This window comes from Vicugna pacos, chromosome 18 (genome assembly GCF_048564905.1).
Source record: "Vicugna pacos chromosome 18, VicPac4, whole genome shotgun sequence".
Classification (NCBI taxonomy): Eukaryota; Metazoa; Chordata; class Mammalia; order Artiodactyla; family Camelidae; genus Vicugna; species Vicugna pacos.
The window spans coordinates 22,738,167-22,761,996 of record NC_133004.1 but is presented as its reverse complement, the minus strand read 5'-3'; the positions used below and the strand labels follow the sequence as shown (position 1 = coordinate 22,761,996).

At 43.3% G+C, this 23,830-nt stretch overlaps 1 long non-coding RNA gene and 1 pseudogene across 2 annotated transcripts in view; one reads left to right on the top strand and one right to left on the bottom strand.

Annotated features, from left to right (window-relative positions):
* Positions 1–23,830, top strand: part of LOC107033520 (uncharacterized) — a 66,168-nt gene that overhangs the window by 32,255 nt on the left and 10,083 nt on the right. For both annotated transcript variants that reach the window (XR_012061115.1, XR_012061114.1), the window contains exon 6: positions 2,991–3,062. This is a non-coding gene — a long non-coding RNA (uncharacterized lncRNA). The remainder of the gene's footprint in view (positions 1–2,990; positions 3,063–23,830) is intronic.
* Positions 5,206–6,025, bottom strand: LOC140686994 (histone H2A-like; annotated as a pseudogene).

Below are 23,830 nucleotides of genomic sequence, written 5' to 3'. Positions count from 1 at the left end.
CTTCCAGGCCACAGTAGGCTATTAGGAGTTGAGTTTTTTGTGGAGACCAAAGTTATGTGTGATTTTCACCTGCGTGGTGTGTGTGATTGGTGGGGTCAATGCCACGAACCCCCATGTTGTTCAAGGGTCAACGGTGTTGTTTTCACCTCTTGTGGGTAATTATCTAGCGCAGGGAGAGGAGAAGTATCCACCAGCTTATTTTGTCCCATCAAATGCTTCTGTTTAAACTGCCTCAGCCCACCACTCTCCCTGGGATGTCTCAGGAGCTCAGAGCGCAAAGCACAACAACACAGCCCCACGCTGGGTCCCCAGGCCCTGGAAGCGTAGCCCACCACGCAGACCTCCCTGTGGATTCCCTGGGCTAAAGCTCTGAGAGTAATGGAATACACGGAATAGGAGGAGAAAAAGGCTGGCTCTTTTCGCAGAAGTAACTCAGGAGAGCTGAAAACTAAAGTTCCAGACTGAAAACATTCTATGATGCTTTACTCACAGGTCTTTCCTGCCTCTGCCACAGACCAACCCTCTTCCTGCCCTCACACATACACCCCTTCCAAACACTCGATGATTCAGTCTGTTCACTTGGGGCTCTTCTTCCCATTTTTGACCTAAAAAAATAAAACAGCCTGTTATTTTACCACAAAGTGGGTTCATTCAGGAGCAACAAAGAATTGCAGTTTGGGACAATCAGGCTACAGCAGAAGCTCCAAGCAAATCCCATGAACAAAGGAGAGGAACGTTATTTCATAGAGAAAGAGAGTGAGGGGTGCTGTTTTGGGGTCTGATGGAGGGGAGCCCTGAGTAAAGGGTGGGGATGGCTTCCCATCAGCTCAGCAGCCAGGGTGGTCAGTGGCCTGCGGGAGGCGCAGGGAACATATTTCCTGGTGAGGCCTGGGATTGAGGATTCTCTCCCGTTGATGATTGTTGCTGGGGTTTGTAATGGACAGTCCTTCCTGTTACTGACTTTGAGTGGCACTGCCACTCCCTCCTTCCGGCCTCCCCGCTGTACCTTAGATGAGGTTTCCCTCAGTAACTTTCATGCCATTCAAGGTGGTGTATGTCCCCTTCTCTGATCTGTACCATATTGAGAACAGCCCTGTCAGCCTGCCTGTCTCAGAATACAGAATTTCTTTCCCGGAGTGTTGTCTACACTCCAGACGGCAGCCTAGTGCCCCAGAGAATCGGTTGGGAAGGATACAGGAGCTGTGTCCAAAGAGGAAGGAGAGGTGGAAGGCCCCATCGCTGACACCACCAGGACTCAGGTCTCCTGGAAACACCCTTCTTGGGGTGGGAGCTGGGGCCACACAACTTTTTGAACTTGAACCATTTTTCAAAATTCAGGAGGATCTGGAAGTTCTGGACTCCTGTCAACATCTCGCTCTCTAATGTGAAATGTAGAATCCTCTCCTGTCGCCTCCCCAGGATGCTTTTCCATCTCCATTATCTGTTTCTGGTTGGTGCGCTGCAGTCAAATTGAGGCTAAGGATGGGCCTCTGCCTGGTTCTTAGGCGGTTCTGAACTATATGTGAGTTTTACATGTATGAGTGACCTGTGATCTGTGTGAGAGTTTACACACAGGATTATCTGTGGTCTGAGCATGTAGATACACACTTCTGTTGGAATGAACATGAGGCACCCCTGGGTGAGTCTGAGGTTCAGCCACGATAGCGGCCCCTTCAACCTGCCTGGGCCTGAAGGCTCTGAGTGCTGCATTCTCTCCCCGGGTGGGTCTGGTCGCAGCAGTGTACCCATGGACCACCTTGACCCTCAGTGTTGTCAGGTGGGCAGAAGCCACTCCGCTTCTGAGAAGTCATTGCAATCAGTATCTTAGAAGCTGGTAACTTACGGAGAGCCGACACTGAGCTTTCAAAAAGGCCTGTTCCTGTTCTCAGTAGGTCACATGTTGACTCGTTTTTAAAACTCAGAATGAACCAGTAAGAGGGGTCCTGTTAGGGCAGGTAGAAAGTGGGGGCAGTGGGTTGATACATATGTGTGTGTGTGTCTCTGTCTCTGTGTGGGGGTGATTCCTGCCCCCTGCACAGTACTGTTCTGAGGTTCAGAGTGGACAGTAGATAGGTTTATGTACACACACATATATGTTAAGTCTCTATCCCCTACTAAGTTACCCAAGAAGTCACACCAACCTGTGGCAAAATCTAGATGCAGATCAAGGCATCCAGGTTCAAATATCTACCCACTGAGCCTCTGTCCTTTTGATCTCAGGTCACCCCAGGGACTCCCGACTCCCTGCACCCGTTTAGACTCCCATCCAGCACACAGACACCCTCCTGGCTCATTTGTTGAGTCGTTCTGTACAGGCCGTGAGGAGGACCTAAGGCCCAGGAAAGAAGCCCACTGGGCTGTCCTGGGGCCATAGGAGGCTTCAGGTTTGTGGAGGCTCTGCTTACCTGCACCTGTGAGATCCTGCGCTCACCCCACCTCCTGTCTCCATGGGTCTAAGCTGTCACTGGAGGGCTAGAAACCCTCCCAGAGACCATCTGCAGGCTAGGAACTGTTTCAGTTCTGGGATCAGCAACAGGGTTCCCACCACTCACTCTGCCTGACACGTAGCCCCTTTGGTTTAGTCTCATCTGTAGGACAAGGGATGCAGGGAGCTGACAAGGATGCTGCAGCATTCTGAGGTAAAGGTGGATCAGGTGCCCCAACCTCTCCCCTGTGTTCTCCCCTCAAAGACAGTGAAGTGCGGGTTCTAGGCGTCAGCCCTGGTGCACAAAGTCACCTGACTGGGTGCTGTAGTGACCATCAGCCCCCACTTCCCCACTGCACATGCTGCTGTGAAGCAGGACCTGCCTGTGGTGTGCTTGGCTGCCAGAGCGTGCTCCACCCAGAATCTGCTGTCGGAATGGACTGACAGATTCTCACTGCCTCTACTGTGCAGGACTGTCCTGTCCTGTCCTGGGCTTCCAGTGGGTTCACCTCCTGCTGGGAGCCCAGGATGCTGGAATCACGCTACTTCTTGTCTGTCCTTGCAGGAGACTGGGCTGCACTACAAGAGGCTCCTGGCTTACCCTTGGATCCTGACCATCACGTGACCAGAGAAATTGGTAACATTTTTGTCTTGCATGTTGAAATGTTTCATGACAGAAAGATTTCATTCAGTTTCCTGATGTGGGTGAAGTGCAGAATCCGATGTTGATTGATTCTCCAAGCAGTGTAAGCCTTAGTCCCTGCACGGGGGTGAGTCTCCTGCCCTAAGATGAGGGACCCATGCATGTGACCTGTGCCTCTTAGGAGAGCAGCCCTAAGCTAGTTTAAACTGACCAAGTTCTGTCTCCATGGTAGATTTAGGTTCCTCCGTATTCTGTCTACACTGAGTACATTTAGACCTGACCATGTTCTGCAAACACTAGGACATGTAGACCTGACTAAGACTCAAGCCAGTCCTGGGAACTTTAGGAGGCACATGGAGACCTGGATAAAGACCTGGTCTCACTAATGGGATCTTCAGGGAGGCCATGGAGACCTGGCTACATAACCGGCCTCAGTACTGGGAGCTTCAGAGGGGACGTGGGGACCTGGTTAGACACCCAGCCTGACCTCAGTCCTGGGAGCTTTAGTGCGGGTGTGGGCTCCGGGGTAGAGGCCTGGCATCTGTCCTGAGAACTTCAGGTGGGACATGGAAACCTGTGTAGAGAAGTAGCCTGCTGTCATCCCCACAACGGTGCCCCCTGAGCTCTCTCAGGGTTACACAGGATACTGGCCCTAGATAGCTGGGTGCATGTCAAAGAAATGATTTCAATAAACCTAGATCTTAGCACCTTCCCATACATAGAAAAACACTCAATTCCTTGGTATCTAGTTTTCTTTATTAACAACAATCTTTTGATGTTCCAACTACCTGATATTTATTGCAAAAACTCCTGTACACCCTGGCTCCTTCCCTCTTCTTCAGGGCAGTCCCGCAGAGCAAGCTTAGAGGCCACATCCTGGGCTAGGTCCTCAGAAACGTCCACTGAATAAAACATAACTCCCGACCTTTAGGTTGTGTATGTTTTTGTTGCCATTGATTAAGTTCTTGTCCCACTGTAGAAAGAATGCAGAGACAAGGAGGGACCCTGGCTGGAGGAAGGGGGGATGTTTAAACTCTTGACTCTGCAGGTCCCCATCAAGGGAGGAATATGAACTAGTTGAGCCTTGGAAGGTGTCTAAGCCTGTTTCAGCTGGGTTGCATTTGCGGACGCCTGCTGAGGTCCAGCTACTAGCAAGAACGGAGCTTAAGTAAAGTGAGGGTTTATTCAGGGATGGATAGGACACTCTAAGGGGAGAGCGGGCAGGCCCAGGTGAGCAGCTGCGCTGAGTTTCTTTTGCAGGCTGGTTACATGGGGTGTAAAAATGAATGGGCGGAATATTCACTGGGGAGGGAAACGTTTGGGGTCTTTGTCCCTGATTTTCATCCCAGCTCCACCTTCCTGAGGGGAGGAGGGATTTTTGTCCATATTTAGTCTCAATCGGAAGTGTCGTCGCCTCGGTGCATGACGGGTACTTCTAATCTGCAAGGCTAATTTTATTGAAATGAGGGCATAATGAGCAAAAGCCTACATTCAGACACTAGAGATTCCTTTCCCCACCTTTCTTTGTTGGCCTCCAGGGCACTTGTCACCCCTAATTGTGTGATTTCTTATCAGTGCCAAGGTACCTGCTTTTTCTGTCTGCCTAGGGATCCCTGTTCTTTTCATGTTGTGTGGGTTCCTGCATTTGGCCCCTTGCCCCTCTCCTGCCATTTGCCCAATTCCTGCTATTTGGCCTGCGTCCCCCTTTCTCTGCTCGTATCTAGCTATCTGCCTGCCCTAACACTAGGACACTGCAGGAGAAGGAACCCTGGCTGGAGGAAGGAGGGATGTTTAAAATCTTGGCTCTGCAGGTCCCCATCCAGGGAGGAAGACTGAGCCTTGGATTGCACCTGCAGATGCCTGCTGAGGTCTGGCTAATAGCAAGAACCTGAAACTCTACAACCAACGAGCACCATTGCCTAGTGATTTGCAGGCAGTCGGTGGTGCTCATTAGTTGAAGAAGCATCGCCCTAATCTCTGCCTTTACCTTCACATGGTGTCCTCTTTGTGTGCATCTGTCTCCAGTTTTTTAAATTGTTACCGAATCCAAGCTCCAAGCTTGTACTGCTCGCCAGTAAATCGAGAGATGAGTTGCTGTGAAAAAATACATTTATTCTGAAAGGTCTTTTAGTGAGGTTTAAAGGACCTTTGTGAGGGGCTGAGGAGAGGACGGTTGGACGGAGGTTGTGAGGAAGGGGGTACCCTCATTGCTCCTCTGGGATCTGGGTGGACGTCTTGCCGCCGGTGGTGCCTTCTGCCACCTGGGCATGCTGGTCTTCTTGGGCAGCAGTTCGGGCTGGATGTTGGGCAGGACGCCTCCCTGGGGGATGGCCACGTCTCCCAGCAGTTTGCTGAGCTCTTCATCGCTGCGGATGTCTAGCTGCAGGTGCCGGGGGTTTATCCACGTCTTCTTCTTGTCCCAGGCCGTGTTCCCCGCCAGCTCCAACATCTCAGCAGTGAGGTACTCGAGCACCGCAGCCATGTAGATGGGAGCATCTGTGCCCACGTGCTCGGTGCACGCGGCCCACCGGGAACTGCAGGCCGGCGCCCAGGGAGTGACTTGGGCTTGGTGCTGATCTGGTCGCTGGTCGTGGCGGAGGTGTTGTGTGTGGCCTTGTGGCTAGTCTTATTGCGGACCTTGTGCCCCGTCTTGCCAGAGCCCATCATGCTATGCGGGAGAGGAGCTATGAGGAGAAGGCCTCCCAGGGCCCCGGGACAGCCCACCGGCAGAATAGAGCTGCTGCCCTGAGTGCCCCGGGCCGTCCTCATGAGTCCCCAGGGCACACCCCCACGCCCTCCTGATTGGCTCTTCTCTCCCATACCCACTTCTGGGTGGCTGCGTTAACCCTTTGGGACACGCCTCTGCAGAGGGAATCCGCCCACCGATTGGTTGAATTTGAAAATGTTTTCCCCCTGAAAGAGATGAGGAGCAAAATGGAGACAGCCAAGCACTCCCAGGTGTAGACAGTCCCTATGTCTCTCCACAGGGAGATTTGGAGCTCCCCAAACCCAAAACCTGGAGACAGAACTGCAGCCCCGTGCCAGATAAACATCAACAGAGTAAATGAAGGCTGCTTGGAGGCACATCCTCCCCACCTTGGGCACATTCTCCGGCCTGAGGCGGGGGCTTCGGCTGCCTGGGCACAGAGCAGACCCCAGCCAATAGCAGGGGCCAGCCTCAGTGAGAAGTGAGGGCCAGGGGCTGAGAGGTGGGCCAGGGAGTTCCCAAAGGGAAAAGTGGGAGATTCCTGCCTCTTTCTTGACTGAAGGGGTAAGAAAGAGGCAGCTTCAAAAATCACTCCCATCGGGTTTCCCTTTTTCTCAGTCCTCTCCATGCCCAGGAGAGCACAGAATTATCTTTCCAAAGAGGTACCAGCTGAGAACCCCAAATTCTGGGGAACCCCGTGCCTAGGAGGCAGGGCCTCCCCTCCATCAGTAGTGTCCCCACACTGGAGTCCTATCTGGAATTGGGGGTGTTGCTGCCTGTCCTGGGGTGGGCAGGTCAGCTCTGGGAGGCAGCTCCTCCCACACCCTCACAGGAGTGGGTGTTTCGCATCCAATCAGGGCCCAAAGTGTCTTAGGACCTGCCTGAGGGAGAGGGGCTGGAGCTCCTGCTCTAGAGTCCATGCTCTCCCTGAAAGTCTTTGAAAGGCTCTTTGGTAGGGTTCTCATCAAGGGGAGAGGGCAGAGTTCCTACAGGGTGGGTGCAGTTGTTCTGCCCAGGCTCCAGACGTCAGTGCCAGGTGCACACAGCCCAGGGAGCTGCAGTGTTGGGAGCAGCCCTTTCCTACTAGGAACTCCGGGGCCAGGCCTCTTTACAGGGCACCCTGTGATTGAGTGAAGCTAGACTCAGCAGCATGAAGGGGAAAAAAGGGTTAGACTTTTACTACCCAGGTTCTATTTTTATTTTCCGGACTTGTTCCTGCCCGTTGCTGGGACGTGCTGACACTCCCTCTGCCCTGTGGGCACGTCAGTCTGGCAGTGGTGCTCAGACGTGTCAGCCTGGAACAGCAACAGAACAAGTGTCACAGAACCAGTGGATCCTGTAGATGCAGTCCGGCTCTTCCCGGGCTTGTGGGGCCCTAACTGTGGAGTTGGGGGCTTTCTTGTAGCCCAGGGGCTTCAGCCTAGACTTTTAATAGGAACTCCAAGAAGAGGCCCCAACAAGCCTGGTGTTCAGCCACTGTCTGACCCCGGCCCAGATCCTGCTCGGTGAACTCTTTTCACTATGTTTCTGTGGGCTTGCATTTCAGTGCTGGGCCTTGCTGTTGTGTGACCCTAGGCAGTTGCCGGAGAGAAAACGCCTAGCTTGTCCTGGAGCCAAGGAATTTGCGCCCCGCCTGTGACAGGGTGGGGAATACCGCCTCCTGCAGGGAGAGACTCCTGTGGTTTTCTTGGGAGGCTGGTAGTAGGGAAGACCGGAGACTCAGGGCTCCTGGGCTGTCCTTGCTCACTTACCTTAAAGAGGGGGTATTTGGGTCTTGCCTCACAGGCCTGCAGGCTATTTCTGGCTTGCCCAGATGGCCAGAGTCTGATACCTTTAAGTCAGACTTGTCCTTGATACTCAAGAATGGTCAAGCAAGTTGTTTCAGAAAAGTACTTATGTCTCCTTCCCTCCAGAACGGGGATATTAATGTCAGTGTTGCAGGGCTGTATGAGTTTTTGGTGAAGTGATGCATACAGAATTCTTAGTGCATGCCTGGCACATGCTAAGAGCTCAATAAGTGGTAGCTTTTGAAGTTACCTTCTGAAACCAGTACCCCAGTGATACGTAGGGAGTTCCCTAAGAGTTTAGACCATGCAGAACTGTCTTCTACCTCTTCCCTGGGACTTTGAAGGAGGAGGAACTCTGGCTGGGGGAAGGGGAGGGTTGTCTGCAAAATCTTGGCTCTGCAGTTCCCCATCAAGGGAGGAAGATTTACAGGCTGAGCCTTAGAAGATGCTTAAACCTATTTCAGCTGGGTTGCATTTGCAGATGCCTGCAGAGGTCTAGCTGATAGAAAGGACCTGAAACTCTTTTTAGATGGAAGAGGGTTCTATTAGTTTGCTAGAGCTGCTGCACCAAACTACCATAGACAAAGTGGCCTTAACAACAGACATTTCTTCTTTTTACTTCTGGAAGGTACAAGCCCGAGATCACGGTGTTTGTAAAGTTGGTTCCTTCTGAGGGCTGTGAGGAAAAATCTGTTTCATGCCTCTCCCCTAGCTTCTGATGATCTGCAGGCAATGTTTGGTGTTTCCTGGCTTGAAGAATCATCGCACTGGGGCGGGAGAGGGTATAGCTCAGTGGTAGAGCATGTGACTAGCATGCACAAGGCCCCGGGTTCAATCCATTAAAAATAAATAAATAAAAGCCTAATTACCTCCCCCAACTAAAAAAAAAAAAAGAAGAAGCATCGCACTGATCTCTGTCTTTACCTCCCATGTGTTCTTGTGTGCATCTGTCTCTAACTTAAAAAAAAAAAAGACACCAGTCTTATTGGATCAGGGGCTTACTCTACTCCAGTATGACCTCATCCTAACTCAACTAATTACGCCTGCCAAGTCCCTATATCCAGAAGTCACATTCTGAGGTACTGGGAGTCAGGACATACGAATCGAGGGGAACACAAGGGTACTTTAGCGGGACAGCTCTTTAACTATTGACACTTCCCCTGCCAGGTCTTCAAGGACCTACCTACCTACTGTATGCAAGTACCTTGATGGGAGAGCGATGGCTACAAGTGTTTGGATTTAATAATTCTTCAAAGCCCTACCCCAAGGAGACAGCATATCATAGCGGTTTAGAGCTCAGGCTCCGAGCAGGAGTGTCTAGGTTTGGGTCTGGCCGCCACCAGTTACAAACCATGTGATCTTGGGCAAGTAACTTCATCTCTGTGCTTTAGTTTCTTTATCTGCAAGATAAGGATACTACTACATAACATAAGGCTGCTGAGAAGCTAAAGCAAATTAATTCATAGGAAGAACTTGAATCATTGTCTAGGAAACACCTGATGATGTGAGCAATTCATATTGTTAAAAGCAACTTCTAAATCTAAAATGCTGTCAAGGAGGGAACCTTCAAATGGTCCATAATCAAGGACTGAATAGATGGGATGCAGCTTATAGAAGCTCATAGGATGTAGGATGTCCAGGAATGGAAAGGTCTTTCCAGACTGTCTACTCGAGTCTTCTCATTTGGCAGATGAGGAGAGCAGAACAACTTGCCTTTCTGACCCACATCGTGTACCAGCTGCACTTGGACTTGACTCTGTGCGCAGGTGAACGGAGCTCTGTCAGTGTCATCAGTCTCATGAGCGGTGTAGATGGCGTGTGGTATGGACTGTACGGTTTTCCCAGCGCTGTTTATAGAGGGGACCATCCTTTCCCATTTGAGTGTTCTTGACCTCTTTGTCCTACGTTAACTCGCCCCATCCATGTGGGTGAATTTCTGGGCTCTCTGTTCCTCTGGTCTATGTGCTGTTTTGGCCCCAATTCCACACTCTTTGGGTGACTATCTTCGTCATGTAGTGTGACACCAGGAAGCCAGATGCCTCCGGCCTGTTATCCTTTCTCAGGGTCGCTTTGGCTATGCAGGATCCCTTGCATTTTGGTTCCACACAAAAATTAGGATGATCTGCTCTCTTTCTGTGCAGAATCTATTGCAGGCTTGGTAGGAAATGCATTCGCTGTTTACATTGCTTTGGGTAGAGTGGACATTTTAACAATAATTCTTCCATTTCATGAGAATGAGATACCTTGTTTGGAGATTCTAGCAGGGGAGCACAGCTGCTCGTATACTCTTGACCGAGAAGAACGGTCCTCCTCTATCGGGGATGGTTGTCCTCTTCGACCTAGCACACAGCTTTGGGAGAGACACACATGGAGCCGTGAGGGAGGAAGGGGACACCCATCTAGCCAGCCAGATCAGCCGAATCAACCCTGGCGATCAATGGGATGACAGGTGTCACAGCCAGATCACACGCACATCCAAGAATGAGATATTTTGTACCCTTTATTTCTGTCTTTTCCAATTTCTTCATCACTGTCTTTAAGTTTTCAGTGTGTAAGTCTTTCACACCCTTGCTTCTGTTGATTCCTAGCTATTTTGTTTTTTTGCGTGCAATCCTATAAAGGTGGTTTTCTTTCTTTTCTTGACAGTTCATTATTAGTGTTTATAAATGCGATTGATTCTGTGTATTGACTGTGTAACTTGCCTGAATTCATTTACTATTTCTTGTAGCTTTCTGGTGAAAAGATACGGAAAATTGGAATTCAGAAATCCCACACTTTTTGCCACAGCCAGGTCATCCACAATAGGGAAGACAGTGGCTCCTCATGTGGACTTTCTACAGTGCCTCTAAACGACCTTTGGAGGATGGGTGAACTGAATCTGGGAAAGGCTTGGCCTCTAATTGTAAGTTTGATGTTTCCTCTGTGTTTCTGGTGTGGTATTGGCAAGAATTCTGAAAAGTAATTTACTTTCCAGGCATTTCAAGCCTACCGACTACTTTTACCTACATAAAAATAAGTCTTGCATCTTGCTTAAATATATTCAGTCAGAATTCTTTCAATAATGATTCCAATTGAAATGTAGCAATCCTCGCATGAATTGAATGGAAAGTCCTAAGCTATATGCAAATGCAGAAAGGGTGAAACGGTGTCAGCCCCTTTGGGTGATTGTAAACCGTTACTGATGCAGTTAAATGATTGACGAAGGACCGCCATGATCATCAGTCTTATCAGTTTGTATGTTTATTACTGCATCCACCCCGGCACCTCTCACAATATAATTTCTGCTTCTCGTAACTTTTCCACTAATTAATAGAAACCTAGGTGTATACTATTCAGAATAGCTTTATCAAGCCCAAGCTATTTATCCACCCTGTCACCTGGGTGAGCCTCAGATTCAGTACACACCCTGTCAGAGCGCTACCGGCAGGCTCACAGACAGTGCCGTATGAAGTGACACTGACAGTTTTCTCTTCTCAGGCCTGCTGACAGATGAGTCATGTGCACTCTCAATGGGGATTTATTGCACAGGAACACCTATGGCTGATTTTCCCATCTTGGCCCTTACCCATAATTTGATTTCTCTCTACACTAGCAAAAGCCAGTGGAGCCTCATTTGATTTAACAGAAGGGGAATCAAAACTTGTATTTGGCTTGAAGTTAGAAAACTGAAGCAGGCCCATTTTTCCTGTTCTTTCTAGCGGAATATATCAATATCGTTGTAATTAATATTTTCACAATGATTCCGTTTTTAGAAGCATTTTAAAAGCTCTCATGCCAGAATTATAAACAGATAATTTCAGAGTTTACTGATTACAGAAAAGGTCCTCCGGATTAGTATGAGTCACCACCAAGTCCTTTGTCTTTGAGGCTGATGCAAGGATAATTTTGTTGTTACAATTATTTGAATTTAGGGCCAAGTATAGTGGGATACATAACCCCAGTTTAAATCTTTGCTGTAGTGTAGCCAGAAATATTAACGTCACTTTTATAGGTTATTTTATTTTAGCTAGGTTTTTTTCAGATTCGTTATGACATTCTTTTGGGCTATTCTTTACATGCTTTCTGCTGGATTTCTATTAATATGGGTTCATTTCTTGATCACAGTAGCTGGCTCAAAATTTACCAACCATAATGTGTTAATAAAGCTTACTAAAACAGTCTTTCATGGCATAATTTTTATCACTGCCATTTCAAATGGAGACGTAGTTAAGTGTGTGCTTCTCAGTGTGCCATATGGGTTGCGCCTTTTAATCTTTAATAGTTTAGAGGATATTCTCAGTGGGATGAGATACTTGCATTTATAATTTTATCAGAAATTAAAAGAAAGCTTGGGGACACACGTATGTATTTCAGAAATTAATAAAGTCATCTAGGCACATCCAGCACTTTGCTTAAATTATTAGGTTACATCAACAATTTGAGAAGTATTTTGTACGTATGAGACTCACGTATTTAAGTGGTATATTGGTGTTCTCTGTAGTAAATAGTATTGTGTTCCAAGTAGTATTAAACTATTATTTTTTAAGACTTAAAATGTACTTTAGTTTTTAAATTTTGTTAGACCTAAAGGGGTACACTAGGGGACTGTCTTTCTATGTAAAACTTACGTATCTAAGCAGTTGGTTTGTAACATTAGTCAGGTGGTTGGTAATTATCCTGACTGCGTTGATGAAGGGCAGTCTGTTTGTTAGATGAGTAATGTGAATCCTGTATAGTTACATGCTTTGCCTTGTTTAGGGAGTTTGGCAGGGCAATGATGGCTTATGTATTGTGATATTTAGTGGGAAGTTGTAGGTTTGATTAAGCAGACTATGTACCTGATACGCGGTTCTAAGTCCTGTGAGCATTGACTCAGTAACATTATGGTTGATGGTGTTGGTAAATAGTGTTCAGTTTAAGCTGAGCTACAAGTTGCTTGATTGTGTTAAGACCTCTGAAGGCCATAGCTGAGTCATAGCAGCCCCCCAAATTAAAAAATACCAGAATATATTAAGGTGTGAGCATGAGGTGATTAGTCATGAGTCCATCAAGACGTCTTTTGATATTAGAAATAGTACTGATGCAGTATTTTCTGTTAGAAATATTTGTTTGGTGCTTCTGTAGCTCTTAGGTTAAATTTTTTTGTTAGAATGAAGATAACAGTAACCAGTATGAGCTTGTTACTACCATGATGATTTCTGAGAGAATGGTCAGTAGAATGATAGTAAAAACAAAAGTGTTTACTGGTACAGAAAGATTATACAACATTTTGGGGGCATGGGCCTGATAGCTTATTTAGTGGACCTTACTATTGAGTAGATGGTGTAATGTGGTGTAGCATGAAGAATTTTAAATTCTTAGAATAGTTTCAGTTTTTATAATTCAAGGAATAAGAGTATTTAAACATCTCTTACCCACCCTGTCAAGGTGACTCTGTTGTGATGATGGTCAGTGAAACTTGTCATTTTTGTAGAGCTAATGCTACTTACTAGTAAATAATTTTCACAAGAGATGTCTAAGTTGATCCTATCAAAATTGTGGGCAGGATATTCAAAATCATAGAAAGGAGATTGTTAAGAGGAGTGTTTTAATGGTGAAATTGGCTGATTATAATTCTGGCATGTATATGTTGTTAAATTCTCCTAAAAATGGGATGGTTGTGAAGATATTCATTATAATGATATTGACATACTTTGCTAGGAAGAACAGGGCAAATGGGCCTGCAGTGTTTTCTTCCTCAAGGCCAAAGACAAGTTTTGATTCTTTTTCTGTTAAATCAAATGGGGGCTCCAATAGTTTCTGCTGGCATAGAGAGAAATCAAATTATGGGTAGGCGTCAAGATAGGAAAATTTGTCATAGGTGTTCTTGTGTAATGATTCTCGCTGAAAGTGTACAGGATCCACTTATTTGTATGACTGACAAGAGAAAAATTTTAGTGTTGCTTCATACAAGGTGGTCTGTGCTTCTGCCCATAGAGCTCTGGTTAGTGCATATTTGGATTGGAAACTCATCCACATCGGTGGGTAGTATAAACAGCTTTGGCTTGATAACAGCTATTATAAATAGTACACCTAGATTTCTATTTCTTCTAGGGTATGAGAAGCGAAATTCATATTGTGATAGCCAGGGTGGAGGCTAAAACTGATACAATAAAAAATAAATAAATTGGTTAGATTGATGACTGCAGTGGTTCTTTAATCAGTAGTTTGAATCCTCAGTGGGCTGTAATCACCCATGGGGGTGGGCAGTTTTCTGCCCTTTCCGGATTTGTGTGTAGCCTAGGACTTCAATTCATGGGAAGCATGCTGCATTGAATAAAATTGGAATCATCAGTGAAAAAATTCTGATTGTAAACGTTTACGTCAAGAAGAGGCCTTGAACCTCTGTGGATAAAGCTTTAAGTTTTCCTCAGTTACCAGGCTCTGCCACCCTAACAAACCCTGGGGAACATACAGTAGAGGATGTATGAAGTAATTGAATTGCAGTGTCCATTTGAAGTCGTTTTGTAAAATAGACCTCATTTCTCCTGTCCTTTCTTTCTGGGAGAAATGTATACTGGGTGGAAACTGACTGGGGTTACTCCATTCTGAACTTAGACAACACAGAAATTTAATCATTGGACAAACCATTCATTGCAGTTAGAGCAGGACTGGCATGTACTGATCCAGCACCAATGTCATGAACCCTACTGTTGACAGGAATTCCAGAGTAGGATTGTGCTGTTGTTTCTAAAGTAAGCTCCTCCTCTGATCAATATTTCCAATCAGTAAGTGATAAAGCATTCTGAATAGTTGGTCTAAATTGTAATCATTCTGTGTTTGTTTTATTCTTGAGGTCACCCCAATCAAAACTGTTAATCTTTCTTTTTAGAATAACATTTCTTTAATTTTAATTTTTTGTTTTTGTTTATTTGTTTGTAGGGGAGGTTATTAGGGGTTTTTTTTGTTTTGTTTTCGTTTTTTTTTAATGGAGGTGCTGGGGATTGAACCCAGGACCTAACCTCATGCATGCTAGGCATGCACTCTACCACTGAGCTATACCCTCCCCCCAATTGTTAATCTTTTAAATGCTATATTACCCCTTTGATTTTGGTTATCGTGTACTTTTTGGATTAATTAAATCTCCATAGGTCCTTCTTTTCTTGGATTATGTCCGCCTCTTCACGGGAGGGCCAATTTCACTGATTAAGAGATAGTAAAACCCTTGTATGGCCATTTATACAAGTCCTTAGTTAGAGGGAAAAAAAATGACTCTGCTGCCTTTCCACAGTCAGGATACTGTGACCATTGAACAAATGTCCCTGACCAGGCAGTGCCTTTAATACTAGAAGAGCTGGAGGGTCTCTATATATATATGTATTTTTTACTTTTTATTTTTTTAAATAAACAGTAAGGATTTGTGATTGCCAAGTTCCTTTTACATTTTAAAACCTCTTTTTAAATGCTCACCTGTCTTGGGTGAACAATTGCTTTAATAAATAATTAGATATTTGCTTCAGGTTTATTTTCCTGTTAACTAGCAGTGGGTTATCTGTTGCAATATATGCTTATGCAAGGAGAAATATTTCCTGTTACCCACAAGAACAGTTTTGCTTCTATTAAATCACACATTAGTCCAGTATTAAATTAAGAGTTTCTTTACTGACTATTGGTATTGAGATGAATGTGTTCTTGACCTTGAACACTTTCTTAATTGATGGCTGCTTTTAATCCAACAATGGTGATGTTTCCGCTTATTCTCTAGGAAAAGCGTATCCTGAACAAAAAACTATACCTTTTTAAAAGAACATTTAAAATTATGTGAAAAGATACGTTTTGTAAGTAAAATTTAAAGTTGAACTGAAATCTGTTTTTGGACAACCATGTGTTCCTGGCTTCTGAGGAGGGTCACATTTACTCATAATCTTCTCATTATTCTGCCATATTGATGAGTTTGTTCTTGTAAACTTTACTTGAGAAGCTGATCTGGTTTCAGGATAATTATCTTAATTCCTCTACATTACTTGTCTAGTTAAATCTTATGCAAAATTTTAAAGGATTAAGCTTTGCTCTTTGGTGCTTTTAATGTTTCTTTCATCTTTCCCTCATGATACCCTATATCATTTAAATTTCAACTTTCTCTACTTAAGATGTTGAATGAAAGTTTTTGTTTAATTGAAGTACAGTTGATTTAGTGTGTTGTGTTAGGTTTTGGTATACAGCAGAGTGATTCCATATAGATCTCTCTACCTACCTATATCCTTTTTCAGGTCCCTTTCATTAGAGTTTATGATGTCATTGAATATAGTTCCCTGTGCTAGACAGTACATCCTTGTTTTCATCAATTTTATATATAGTTTGTATCTGCTAATTCCAACTCCCAAATTATCCCTCCCACCTTTCCCCTTTAGTGGCCATGAGCTTGTTCTCCATTTCTCTGGGTCATCTTCTGTTCTGTAAATAAGTTCACTTGTACTCTTCGTTAGATCCCGCGTAGTAGTGATAATCACATATGGTATGTCTTTGTCTTAGTTACTTTAGTGTTAGTCTTCAGGCCCATCCATGTTGCTGCAAATGGAATTATTTCATTCTTGTTGTAAGGCTGAGTAATATTCCATTGCATACAGAGACCCAAACCATTTTATCCAGTTATCTCTTGATGGACATTTAGGTTGCTTTCATGTCTTGGCTCTTGCATGCAGGACTGCTGTGAACATTAGGGTACATGTATCATTTTTAAATTAGACTGTTCTCCGGATATATGCTCAGGAGTGGGATTGCTAGACCAAATAGTAGCTTCATAGTAACTGCACCAATTTATATTCCCACCCGCAGTGTAGGAGTGTTCCCTTTTCTCCACACCCTCTCCAGCTTTTCTTGTTCATAAAATTTTGATGCAGGCATTAGATGTTTGTTTGTTTTTTTAATTGAAGTACAGTCAGTTACAATGTGTCCCTTTCTGGTAGATATTGAATTAGTGGTTTATTTAATTTACTTATGAAAGTTGAATTTGGTGGGAAGTTTGGGCTAGACTTAGTTCACAGTGTTCATACGGTATGAAATCTGAGTGAAACTTGGAGCTTTTGGGTAAGCTACACTTTGATTCATCCAAGCATAGTTTCCAGGATGGTTACTTTATTAGGACTTATTTCCTTCTGTATGCTTGGAATGTATTGATAGGTTGCAAAGTTGTCAGTATTTAAAGAGTGTGGCAGGCGGTGTGTGTGTGCTTCATGGCCTGATTCAATTAAGCCTTCGATTCTTAATTTACCACTAAATTCCTCTTTGGTTTTTTATTTCATAAAAATTTCATAGAAATTATTTTATGTTCTAGAGTTAGAAAATGTAGGTCATTTCTTCCATGTGACAGCACCTGACCTGAGGTTTTCATGTTTGATGATGACGGTCACTAGTGCTCTGTAGCAGGATTTTCTGAGGATGTTGGTGTATTGGGCTTGTGATGTTTATCAGAGTTCATTGGTTATAGAGCAGGCTCCTCCAGAGAAGTGTGAACCACTGCCATGATTTTTGACTTTTAGGCTGTTGCTTGCAGTATTCTGGTGAAATAATTTCATTCTTATGATTATTTGAATTTAGGCCTAAGCATAGTGGGAAATGTAATCCCAGTTTGGACCCTCACTGTAGTGTAATCAGAAATATTAATGTGAAGGGAGGTTATAGCTTAGTGGTAGAGTGAGTGCCTAGCATGCACAAGGTCCTGGGTTCAATCCCCAGCACCTCCACTAGAAAAAAAAAAAAGATTCCCCAAACAAACAAAAAATTAAAACAAACCAAAAAAAGAAATATTAATATCACTTTCAGAGCATGTTTTCTTTAGCTATGGCTTTTTTCAGCTTAGCCAGGACTGTATTTTGGGCTATTCTTTAACATGCTTTTTGTTAGATTTCTATTAATATGAATTAATCTATGATCACAGTGGCTATTTCAGAATTTACAAATTGTAATATGTTAATATAACTTAGTCAGACTTCCCTTCACGGCTCAGTTTTTATCACTGCCATTTCACATGGGGACACAGTTAAGCTGTTGTGTGCTACTTTTTTGGTGTGTTTACTTTAGTTTGCTCCTTTCAATCTTTTATTACTTTTTTTTAATTAATAGCCTTAATTTTTTTAGAGAAGTTTCAGGTTCATAGCAGAATTGAGCAGAAAATACAGAGTTCGCACATAGCCCTCCCCATGCACACATATATACTCCCCTACCCTCAACCTCCCTCATCAGTGTGGCATATTTGGTACAATAGATGAACCAACATGGCACATTATTGTCAACCAAAGTCCGTAGTTTACACTAGGGTTCACTTTTGATGATGTGCGTTCTATGGGTTTTGACAAATGCATAATGACATGTAGCCACCACTATAGTATCATACAGAATAATTTCATTGCCCTGGAAATCCCTTGTGCTCCATCTGTTTATTCCTCCCTCCCTCTCTCTCCCCAAGCCCCTGGAAACCATGATCTTTTTATTGTTTCTGTAGCTGTGCCTTTTCCAGAATGTCATTTGGTTGTAATCATATGGTTTGTAGCCTTTTCAGACTGGCTTCTTTCATTTACTAATATGTCTTTTAAGTTTCTTCCATGTCTTTCGTGGCTTGATAGGTCTTTTCTTTTTCTTTTTTTTTTTTAACTGCACGTATATTTTAAAATATATACTGTTCATTGTTTCTAAGAATGTTTAGAGCTTTAGCTTTTTAAAGGTTACATTATCAAAGGAATAAAGCCAACCACAAAATAAGAATTAATTCAACAGATACATACACCCTGCCATTGACAGCAACATTATTTATGATTGCCAAGATCAGTCTTTCATTACTGAGAGGGCATTCCCAATGAGATGCAGATACTTGCATGTGTAAGTTTATTGGAATCTAATAGAAAGGCTGGGTCCACACCTATGTCTTTATGAAATTAGTAAACACATCTAGGCATTCTCAGTGCTTTACTTAATTTATTAAGTTACATGAAAAATGTGAGTAGGATTTTGTATGTGTAAGACATATATTCAAGTGACATATTGGTATTCAGTGTTGCAGTGTGGGTTAGGTTACAGTTAGTATTGAACCTTTTTGGAGAGATTGTTAAAATGCAGTATATTTTTTATTTTGGTAGACCTAAGTGGCTGAATTAGCAGAATATTTTTCTGTGTAATACTTACATATATAAGTAATTGATTGGTATCATCAGTCAGCTAGTTTGTAATCATCCTGAGTTTGTGTTGCTTAAATAACGGCAGTCTGTGTATTAGATGAGTTAGTTGAGTCTTATGTAGTTACACAGTTTGCCTTGTTTGGGAGTTTAAACAGGGCAATAATGGCTTATGAACTATGAGATTTAGTGGAAGGTAGGAGGTATTGTTTAAAAAAGCTACGTACCTCCAGTCAAGATGGCAGAGTGGAAGGACTGCGAGCTTGCCTCCCCTCCTGACTACAGCAAAACCACAACCGACTGCTAAACAACTGTCCAAAAAAAAAAAAAAGAAAGACTGTGCACCTAGCAAAAAAGATCCTCTTCAACTGGGAACATAAAGAGGGAACACAGCATGATGTTAGGAGGGGCGTACTGGTGATAGAATTTGGCGCCTGACCTCCCAGGGTGGACGACCTACAGTCTGAAGAATAATTAAGTCACAGAGGCCCTCCCCCAGGAGTGACAGTTCTAAGCCCCATGTCAGGCTCCCCAGCCCTGGATTCTAGCATTGAGAGGAGGAGGAGACCCCAGGAAATCTGGTTTTGAAGGCCAGTGGGGCTTAACTCCAGGAGCCCTACAGGACTGGTGGAAACAGACTTCAGTCTCTTGATAAATGTACACAGAATCTCACGTGCTCCAGGTCCAAGGGCAGAGGCAGCGATTACATAGGAACCTGGGCCAGACCTTCCTGCTGGATTTGGAGGGTCTCCTGGGGAGGTAGGGGATGGCTGTGGCTCACTCAAGGGCCATAAAAGCTGGTGGCGGACATTCTGGGAATGTTAATCTACATGAGCTTACCCGGAGGCTGACATCCTGATTGGATCATCAGCACCAAGACCTAGCCCCACCCAACAGCCTGTAGGGAAGCTTCAGGCCAAACAACATATGGGGTGGGAACACAGCCACACCCATCAGCAGACTTCCTGAGCCACCAACTGCCTCTAGACACAGCCCTGCCCACCAGAGGTCCAGAACCAAGCTTCACCCAACAGTAGGCAGGCATCAACTCCTCCTGCCAGGAAGACTGCATAAGCCTCTAGTCCAGCCCCATCCACTAGGGGAAGATACTGGAAATAAGAAAATAATCCCAAAGCCCGTGGAAGGAATCCACAAACACATAGAAAGATAGAGGATATGAGGTGGCAAAGAAGTATCTCCCAGGCCAAGGCACAAGATAAAATCTGAGAAGAAGAAATAAGTGATGAGGAGATAGGCAATTTTATCTGAGAAAGAGTTTAAAGTAATGATGGTGAAGATGTTCGGAGACCTCAAGAGGAGTGCAGATGCACAGAGCAACGTTTTTAGCAAAGAGTTGGAAAATATAAAGAATACCCAAACAGAGTTGAAGAATAAAATCACTGAAATGAACAATACACTAGAAGGAACCGAGAATAGACTAAATGAGGCAGAAGAACGGATCAATGAGCTACAAGACAGATTAGTGGAAATCACTACTTCAGAACAGAAAAAAGAAAAAAAAATGAAAAGAAATGAGGATAGTTTAAGAGAACTCTGGGACAGCATGAAATGCACTAATATTCACATTATAGGGGTCCCAGAAAGAGAAAGAACCTGAGAAAGTTTTTGGAGAAATAATAACCAAACACTTCCCCAACTTGGGAAAGAAAACAGTCAGCCGAGTCCAGGAAGCACGGAGTTCCACACAGGATCAACCCAAAGAGGAGCACACCAAAGCACACAGTCATCAAATTGACAACAATTAAGGATAAGGAGAAATATTAAAATTAGCAAGAGAAAAGCAACAAAGAACATACAAAGGAGCTCCCATAAGGTTATTAGCTGATTTTTTAGCAGAAACTCTACAGGCCAGAAGAGAGTGGCACGATGTATTTAAAGTGATGCAAGGGGGAAACTTACAACCAAGAACAATCTATCCAGCAAGGCTCTCGTTCAGACTTGATGGAGAAATCAAGCTTCACAGATATGAAACAAAAGCTAAAAGAATTCAGCACCACCAAACCTGCTTTACAACAAATGTTAAAGGAACTTCTATAGTCATCAAACCACAAGAAAAGAGAACAAAAAGAAGAAAGAAAAAGAAAAAAGATTGCTTTTGCAGTTCAGAGTCTCTTATGGTTCTATATAAATTTTGGAATTGTTTGTTCTAGTTCTGTGAAAAATGTCCTGAGTATTTTAACAGGGGTTGTGTTGGATCTGTGGATTGCTTTTGGGTAGTGTGGCCATTTTGATAACATTGATTCTTCCAACCCGAGAGCACAAGATATCTTTCCATTTCTTTGTATCATCTTCAATTTCCTTCATCAGTGTTTTACAGTTTTCAAAGTCTAGGTAACCTCCTTGGTTAAGCTTATTTCTAGGTATTTTATTCTATTTGATGCAATGGAAATGTTTATCCCAGTTATAAAATTCTGGGTTTTGAAGTGAAAAAAAAAGTGAATGAAGGGCTGCAAATGGCAAAATACCATTCTTTCTTATGGGTGATTTGTATTCCATTACATATATATGCTGTGTCTTCTTTATCCATTCGTCTATTGATGTGCATTTAGGATGCTTCCATATCTTGGCAATTATTAATAGCAGAGTGTATGTATCTTTGTGAATTAATTCTTATTTTGTGGTTGGCTTTATTCCTTTGATAATTATGTAAGTTTAAAAAGCTAAAGCTCTAAAAATTCTTAGAAGCAATGAACAGCACCTACATGTAAATTTTTTAAATATGTGCAGTATATTGTGTATACGTATTCACATGCAATCCATTGTATATGTGCAATCAGACTATAACAATTGTAGCTTATAAAACTGAAAAATAAAAAAATGGGAAAATTATTTATAGGCGTTCTTGTGTAATAATTCCTATTGAAACTGTACATGATCCATTTATCAGGAGGACTGAGAAGAGAAAAATTTCTCTTCATAAGAGCGTTACTTCATAAGTGCTACTTCATAAGAGATGGTCTGTGCTCTGATTAGTGCGTACTTGGATCTGAAGCTCATCCCCATCAGTGGATGGAATAAATAGCTTAGGCTTGATATAGCTATAATAAACAGTAGGTTTCTTGTGTTGTTTGTTTGCTGGGGGGGGTAATTAGGTTTCTTCATTGATTTCTGCTTGGAGGAGGTACCAGGGATTGAACCTGGGACCTCTTGGGTGCTGAGCATGTGCTCTGCCACTTAAACTATACCCTTTCCCCATAAACAGTAGGTTTCTATTAACTAGCGGAAAAGGGATGAGAAGGGAAATTTATATTGCAAAGGCCAGGGTGGAGGCTAGAAATGACACGATAGTAAATATATAAATTGATAAGAGTGACGATCATCATAGTGGCTCATTAATCAATCATCTGACTGCATCAGCAATGGGTTGTAGTCACCCATAGGGGCTGAGTGTTCCCATCTTTCCAGATTTGTATATAGCCCAGAATTTGACTTTGATTTCATGCGAGGAATGGTATATTGAGTAAAATTGGCATCATTAGTGAAAGAATTCTGACGGTAAACATTTTAGCAAAGAAGAGGGCTTGAACTTCTGGAGATAAAGCTTTGAGATTTACTCAATTTCCGGGCTCTACCACCTTAACAAACACTGCTCTGCAGTAGAGCATGTATAAATTCATTGAATTGTGATGATACCGTCAGGCTGAAGTCGTTTTGCACAGTTGACCTTATTTCTCTTGTCCTTTGATACCGAGAGAAATGTATAATTGAAAGAAACTGACTCCAGCCTGAACTCAGACAACACAGAGCTTCAATCATTGAAGAAACCGGTAATCGTAGTTACATGACTTGAGTGGACGGATCCAACATCAAGGTCATAAACCCTATTGTCAATATGAACTCCAGAACAGTGCTGTTGTCCCTAGAGTAACCTGCTCCACTGATCAGTATTTTGGATCAGTAAATGATAAAGCATTCTGAATAGTTTGTCTAAATTTTAACCACTCGGTGGTTTTTTTATTCTATGAGGTTACCCGGGCTAAAATTGTTAATATTTTAAAAGCTGTAATATCCCTTAACGTTTGGTTATCGTTTATTTTTTGATTAATTAATTAAAACTCCATGAGGTCTTCTTGTTTTTTTATCCCTGACACCTCCAGGGAGTTTTAATTTCACTAATTAAAACAGATAGTCAAATTGTCGTGGGCATTCATATGAGTCCTTATTTAAAGAAGAGATGACAACACTACCTTTCCGCAGGCAGGATCCCGAGACAGTTTAGCAGATGTCCCTGGGCAGGCAGTGCCTTTAATAACAGAAGTCCTGGAGGTCCTTTTTCTTTTTCTATAGATAGTCAGGGTTTGTGATTGTTGAGTTCCTTTTACATTTTAAAATGTTTCCTTAACCCTAAAGAAGCAGTTCTCAAAAAAGACATACAAATGGCCAAGAGGCACAAGAAAAAATACTCAATATCACTAATTATCAGAGAAATGCAAATCAAAACTACAATGAGATATCACCTCACACCAGTCAGAATGGCCATCATTAAAAAGTCTACAAATGATAAATGCTGGAGAGGCTGTGGAGAAAAGGGAACCCTCCTACAATGTTGGTGGGAATGTAGTTTAATGCAGCGATTTTGGAAAACAGTATGGAGACTCCTCAAAAAATTAGAACTAGACTTACCATATGATCCAGCAATTTCAATCCTAAGCATACATCTGGAGGGAAATCTAATTTGAAAAGACACTTGCACCCCAGTGTTCACAGCAGCACTATTTACGATAGCCAAGACGTGGAAGCAACCTAAATGTCCATCGACAGATGACTGGATAAAGAAGTTGTGGTCTATATATACACAGTTGCACAGTTGACCTTACAATACAATACAATACAATATGGCTGAATACTACTCAGCCATAAAAAGAATAAAATAATGCCATTGGCAGCAACATGGATGGACCTGGAGATCATCGTCTAAGTGAAGTAATCCAGAAAGAGGAAGAAAAATACCATATGATGTCACTCATAAGAGGAATCTAAAAAGGAAAGAAAGAAAGAAAAAAAAGAGGACACTAATGAACTCATCTACAAAACAGAAACAGGCTCGCATACATAGTAAACAATCTTATAGTTACTGGGGGAAAGGGGGCGGTAAAGGAGAAATTTAGGAGTTTGAGATTT